This window comes from Tupaia chinensis, unplaced genomic scaffold (genome assembly GCF_000334495.1).
Source record: "Tupaia chinensis unplaced genomic scaffold, TupChi_1.0 Scaffold000078_1, whole genome shotgun sequence".
NCBI classification, from domain to species: domain Eukaryota; kingdom Metazoa; phylum Chordata; class Mammalia; order Scandentia; family Tupaiidae; genus Tupaia; species Tupaia belangeri.
Window position 1 is genome coordinate 5,313,837 of NW_006159539.1, and position 7,385 is coordinate 5,321,221.

Genomic DNA, 7,385 nt, shown 5'->3' on the forward strand with positions numbered 1-7,385 from the left:
CAGTGCCTTACAAAAGGCCTGCGTACCCGGACTAATAGAATGACCCTCTGAACACAAGCTGGCAGTGTGCTAAGTCTTTCCATCAGCATCAATGTGGCATGCTGAACTCAGAATGTAAATGCTCACTCTTCGAGTACATGCAGCCCTTTTCTTCCTCTGCCATATTAACTAATTAAGCTCCATTTAAATTGTACTTAGTCTGGGCATTATTTCTACCCAAGTGCATCGCTTAGCCACATTAAATTTCATAGTCCACTTTGAAGCCCAATTGCCTAATTTCTCAGAGTTTATCCTATGAAATGATTCTCAGTTTCTTAACATTCCCTCTAATGCCAATGTCAGTTGTAAATACGTACACAGAATCCCTTTCATTTCAAACAAACAAACCACAAAGGAAATAGAATAGAGACTGACAAATTGTGGTAACCTACCCCAAATTCAGGCTAGGATATTTATTTTTTGTTTAACTTTTTTTTTTCCTTTGATGAGAGATTTTTGTTCTAGAGTGCTGTGCACTAGAGATACAGAAAGAAACAGTGAGAGATAAAGTAAGAAATCACCCCTTGGGGGGATGGCCATGCTGCTGTCCCGTCTCCTCCTGGGATTTTGGGCATACATGCACACATGCCTAGCATAATTTTCAAGCCACCGGGTCCAAGACTCAAACTGCAGTCGACTGACTATATGGGAGTCCAGCACCTTAACCAACATGCCACATGTTGGCCCATTTCTCCTCTTTTTTAAAAAAATTATTTCTACTCTGAAACCATGCAAGGCAAAGAAATAGAGACACTGACAATTTACATGACATTCTCATAAAAACGTTAGTAGCTCAGCGTAGCATAAGGATGAAAGGCTTTGGCCTCAGGATGGGAAGAAGGGCAGAGAATGAATCAGTTCAAATACCACTCAGCCCTATTTCCTGGTGGAAGTGACTGCTCAGTGACAGTTTCCTCATTTGCAAGACAGCAGAAATGAGAGCCACCTTGCGAAGGCTGTTGAGGAAGCAAATAAGGGGTCAAGCGAGCAGGTGCTGCAGCACTAACACCACTGAACCCACCGGACAGGTCCCAGGAGAGTGTCAGCCTCCCTCTGTAGTCCAGGCATGAGCACATGTGCTCGTAAGGCGGGTGGCAGAGACTGGAGGTGGAGCAAGGCACGGCAATAACAGTGCTTGTCTCCTCTCTCTTTTTTTTCTCTCTCAGAAGAAATAAATAAACCTTGTTTTAAAATATGTATTTAGTTGTATTTATTATGTTTTATTTCATTTTATTTAGTTTTCACTGTTACCATATTTTTTTTTAATTTATGCATGCTCACCAGAGAGAAACAGAGCGAGAGAAAAAGGGGAAAAGTGAGAAAGCAAACCACCAAGTGCAGGACTAGAACCGTAGTCAGCCATGTGGGAGTCCGGAACCCTAACCACCATACCACCTGCTGGCCCCAGATTTATTTATTTATTTTTTAAAACTTGCTGTAGGGTACTTGCACTCACCCAGAGAGAGGCAGAGAGAGAGTGAGAGAGAGGGTGGGAAAATGAGAAAGCAAGCTGCCAAATCTGGGCCTCGAACCACGGTTAACTATGTGGGAGTCCAGTGCCTCAACCACTATGCCATCTGCAGGACCCAATAAGTATACTTTGATAGAGCAAATAATAGCACCTAAAAAATCCATAGAAGACATTCGTGGTAAGATGCTGATGTGCTACAATGAGGAGGATGCTATTACATTATTGATTCCTACATCCCAACTAGGAGTGGGTGATCTTTTTCTCTGAAACACCAGACAGCAAATGTTTCAACTTTGCAGGTCTCAAGGCCCCACACTCTGCCACGGGGGCAAGAAAGCAGCCATAGACAGTCTACACAAGAATGAGTGTGGCTGTATCTGTAGGTTGTTCAAAACAAGCCACAGGCCAGACTTCTCCAAAGGGACACAGTGCACCAACTCCTGTTTTAGGCCATTAGCTATGAGTTCATTGAACATACATTTATCTGAGTGTGTACAATGAGCTAAAAACTACCTGGACTAGTAACTGTCAGCTCTGACAACTCCTGGACTCCATCAATAAACAAGACAGAAAAAAATCTTATTCTCGTAGGACCTACTGAGATTCTGGTGAGAGGAGACAGTGAATTAGACAACACAAGAGGAGGTAGGGTAAACAGGAAAAGCACCCAATAGTGCTAGAACTTGGCATGGAATTCTAACAAGACAGTGACAAGGTGGATGTGTAATGCTACTTGCTGAATCTCGCCACAGAGGACAGAGTATCACAGAAGTCATTTCCTAAAAGCCTTTCATTGATCTGGTTGGAGCTTTTATCTTAGGGTTTTTGCAAAGATTTTCGCGTGTCTAGAGATTTTTGTTTCCAGAGAAATAAGCTGGGCTTTGCAGTGTTGATCTCTTGAACAGGTATTTTCAAAGAGGGAAGACATGTGAAACCAAGGACTCAACAATACAGGAGAACGTGGTTTGGACCTCGGTATTATCCAGAGTTTTGACAAGCATTCCTTTTCCCAAATGTTCCAGAGTCCTCTGTGATTAGGGCACGGCATCTTGTGTTAAGGATTCTAAAACTAAAGTTGAAAATCACAAAGCTACTTGCTACCTGTCAGTTCCTGAGGTATGCTTTGTAAAAACCATCTGTTTCTTTCTTTCTTTCAGGATTTGTTTACTTAACCCTATTTATCATCATCATCATTTTTCAATTTGATATAGGTACTCAGCAGAGAAAGAGAGAGAAAAAGCGAGAAAGCAAGCTGTCATGTCCGGGATTCAAACCACAGTTGGCTGTGTGGGAGTCCAGAGCCTTAACCACCAAGCCACCTGCTGGACCCTAATTTCCTTTCTAATGACTCTAGAAGGAGACCATTATGATCCTTATTTAATAAATGAAAAAATTAAGGGTAAGGAAAATTGTGACTTATGACAGTCAGTAATTGCCAGTGTTAAATGTGACTTTAAATCTGTCCGTCTCAAAAGCCCTCCACTCCAACCTTGTGTGCTTTTCCTGCCATTCTACAGAATCACTATTCTTCTAAGTCTTGAACCCTGGTGCCCACTGTCTATTGCCACGTGACTACCCACAGACCTGCCTGAAGCTAATCCATATGCTTAATATTGATAAGGAATGTTACCAGGCAACTTTGAAACATACACACGCACGCGCGCGCGCACACACACACTCAGTTGTACTGAATTTACTTATTTCCTCTTCTAGCTCGAACGATAGCAATTTAATTCTAAAAAGTAATCAAATGCATTTGACATGATTTATTTTCACAAATCTATGCTGCCTCACACCAATTAAATTGCACTTTTCCAAATGTAATGCTGAGTGGAGCCTTAAGTATCAGTTCAAATTATCCTCCCGTTGGAAATAATGTAATAGAACTACCTTGGTTCATCGTCATTCATTCTTTGTTTAAAAAGTAATGGGGTGTTATTCTCAGTTGTATAATCATTCATTACATCCCCCGATTCAAAATACTCCTAAAAATAGTTTTAATAGGTGTTACTAAGTGAAGCGATAGATTCTCTAATCAAGTGTATCACCCCAAAATGTAATCCATCAATACCTGTTACTTTGTCTAATTGTAGTTTTTTCCCAAAGCATTATAATGGATCTGTAAGACTGACTGTGTCATTTTTTTCTCTCCTTAAGGTTCAGCAAATACATTTCTTCGTTTAAGGGGTGACAAGATGACAAGGGATTGCATATAACATTTCGCTTTACTAACAGCTTTGTTCTAATACATCTCCTCCAATTTCTTTTTTCTTCTTTGCCGCATTCAAAGCCAAGCCAGGAATCTGGCTATATTAGAGGCAGTCAGGCAGATAGCTCATCTTTGAAGCAGGAAAAACTTGAGCAGTGACAGACATAGAGAAAGTACGGGTGGAGGAATAAGAAGGTTTTCTACTTAATGGTTCCCAAATAGCAATTAGGAGACAGAGTAGGCTTCCTTAAGCATTTACGGTGAGTCAGACTCTGTGACAGAAACTTCAAAAAGGCAAACTGCGGTTTAGAAAGTTAAATAACTTCCTGAGAAAACAAAAGGAGGAAGTAGGTGGAGATAAGATGGAAATTGAGTTACAGGTGCAATGTTTATGAGAGCTCCATCATACAGCACTGTCTTCCTAAGCATTAAAGCACCTACGCCGTGGGACCAGCAGATGGCATAGCAGTTACATTGCTGGACTCCCACTTGGCAAACTTTAGTTCGAGTCCCAGATCCAGTGACTTGAAATTCATGCCAAGCCCATGTGTGTGCGTGCCCAAGATCCTAGGAGGAGGAGGGGTTCTGGTGTGATTTCTCACTTTCCCTCCCAATGTCTCTGTGTCTCTCTCTCTCTCTGGTGAGCACATGTGCCCTAAGGTAAAACCTTTAAAAAATAAAAAAACTGCATGAGTCATGGTGATCCCTCAGTGGTGTTACTGGTGAACAAAGATGAGATGATATAGGGTAAACTTTGTTTTTTTCTTGGTGTTTTGTTTTTGTTGTTTGTTTGGCCAAGAAAAAAATAAAAATAACAGCAACAATACAATAATTTACCATACATCTGAATTCACTTTTCTTGATATAATTAATATTATCATTACTATCATGTTCTAATTTGCTATAGGGCATGCGTGTTCAGCAGAGACAGAGTGTGAGAAAAAAAGCCACCAGGTCCAGGACTTACACCAGGGTTGGCCATGTGGAGTCCAGCGCCCTAACCACTTGCTACCCGCTACGCTCCTGGATTTACTTTTATTCCCATTTTTCGATTCTTTAGTGGGAGTAGCTCTTTGTTCCCTGTATTGGCATTGTGCACAGCTGTAAAGGTCACGTGGTGTTCTGAGTAGAGAGACAGAGCTGAGGTGAAAAGGCATCCCGATATATATTAGGTACTTAGAGGGGTGAAGTGCCCTGACAGGCTCTAGCATCACTTAGCAGAGCTAAGGACGTGGGCAGACAGACATGCAGCTCAGGAAAAGTGGGCTGAGTTAATCATATTCCTTGGGTTATGCTGTATTATTATCATTAGGATATACGAGGTCCTTTTTGTTGTTTTTTTTTTTTTCTAAGAGGTTTTTGCTTTAGGGCATGCATATTTACTGGCTAGAGAAAAAGACAGACAGGGAGAGGGAAAATGAGAAATCACCCCCTGGAGGGGTTGGCCACACCACAATCCCTTCTCCTCTCATCTCCTCCTGGGATCTTGGGCATGCACACACATGCGCCTGGCATGAGTTTTCGGCCACTGGGTCTGGGACTTGAACCACAGTTACCATGTGCAAGTTCAGCAATGTAACAACTATATCATCTGCTGGCTTCAAGGTCCTTCTTTTATTACATCGACTCATGCATCTCCTTTAAATGCATTTCCACCCTTATCCCAATTGTTCTTTCCGTAAGAAAATATATTACTTTATAGATCAAGTAATGTAAGGTGAGAAAAGCCAAATAAGGTTTTTCTAAGGCCCCACAACAAATTAGTGCAAGTGCCTGGATTTGACTTGGGGCTAGATAAAATGTGCATTCCACTGAAGACGTGTATTTGTGAAAAGTGCCAAAGAGATTATAACAAAATATCCTAGAAATATTTGGAACAATGAGTCTTGCTTGCTTCATAAGAACATCGTGGTGTTAGGATGCTGCGTAGGAAGGTGGGAAAAAATGTCAACTGCTTATTTAGGCCATATATCAAAGTTTTAAGACCTTTATTATAAATGATGAACCTGAGGGAACTGTGATTAACAGCATGTAAGAGAAAATTTTAGAAAACAAACATAAGCCTTTCCTGAAGAGGATGTTTTCTGAGACAAGAGCAGAAGGTTGGGGAAGAGGGTTGCCCGCAACTACCATTGTTAAGTGCTATACTCAGACGGAGCAGGATGACACTCTATTTTCAATGTTCCCAAACAGTGAAAGGTCATATTTAAAAATCTGAATTCTACCTCTGGTTTTTGATTAAACAGTTTTTAACCAGTCTTTTTCTCTTACAAACTAATTTTATCATTATATCTAGTTTTGTAATGACCCCTTCAGACAGTGCAAAATATTCTGTAATTTTTATTGTGATAAGAAGAAGTGGAGTGAGGTTAAAAAATTATCTTTGATCAATGAAGAATGATGTGGTCATCTAAAGTTGACTAATCACAATGTTCAAGACTATTCCTAATCCATACAGAAAAATTTCACTTTTCTGTTTAATAATTAGCAGAAGTTATTTAATAGCTCATTTCAAGCTGAAGTTAAATCTTGATTTTTCTCATCCTCTGTGTGGAGTTACTGCATTTGCTACTTAAAAAGCTGTTTGTTTTCTTTACATTTTATTTCCAAAAGATAAGATAAGAGAGGTGGTTTTAGTATTCCACTTGCAAGCACATATCCCTATATAATCCATGTTGCTTGTGAGGATAGTGTTTATTCCTCCAAAGTGAAAATCAAATTGGATGTAATCACCACTGAATCTTCCCTTTTTAACATTGGTTTTCAAAGCACTAGAGACATTTTGATGTGTGCTATGAGAATTTTGATCAGATGAATGAACGCATCTTTAAGATTCAGTAAAAAGGCATGCACATCAATGCTCCAAATGCTTCCTGTCACCAACCAACAGTACATTATGAGTAACAATTAAACAATACATGACTTAGAGTAAAACAATTTAACGTGGTATAATGCTTCCATCCTGATCACCACGAGCAGTGCTCAACTGAGGGGCTGTGTGGCTAGGTCAATTAATTCTAGCGCCCAATGATGAAGGTACGCCACCGTAATCCAGCCAACACATTTGGAGAGCTTACTGAGCACAGAGCATTTGCTTGCACAATCTAGCTTGATTTTCACAAGAACTGCATGTGTTTGGAAGGATTTATTAAACCTACCCGATCAATGAAGAAACACAAGGTCAGAGAAGAACAGTCCCTGCGCTCTTGCTCAGGGCTCTGTTGTAAGCTCTCTCAGTACAGCTCTTGCTCAACTCATAGAGTAGCATTATGACAGCAGTACTATTAATATTCTCATGCTATAGATTAGGAAACTGAAACATAATCCATGGAAAAAGAAGCAGATGAAGGCAACCAAGAGAATACTACTATCCAGTAATTAGACTGTAGGGAGAACATGAGGATATGCAAGAAAAATGAAACATGAAGGAGAGTAAAAGAGTGGAGGGCTCAAAAGGAGGAAGCAATGACCTAGGTGATGCAGATGGGAAAGTATCATGAGGACTTGGAAGGAGAAAGTTTATTCGGCAGCAGGGTGGTGTCTATGTTCAAAGTGGTTCCCACATAGTGATGCTGGGCAAGAAGGAAGTGGAGTAAACTGTAGTTTGAAAAAGGGAGGACAGGGAAACACATGATGATAAAAGGAAGAAAATACTTTTTATTTCCC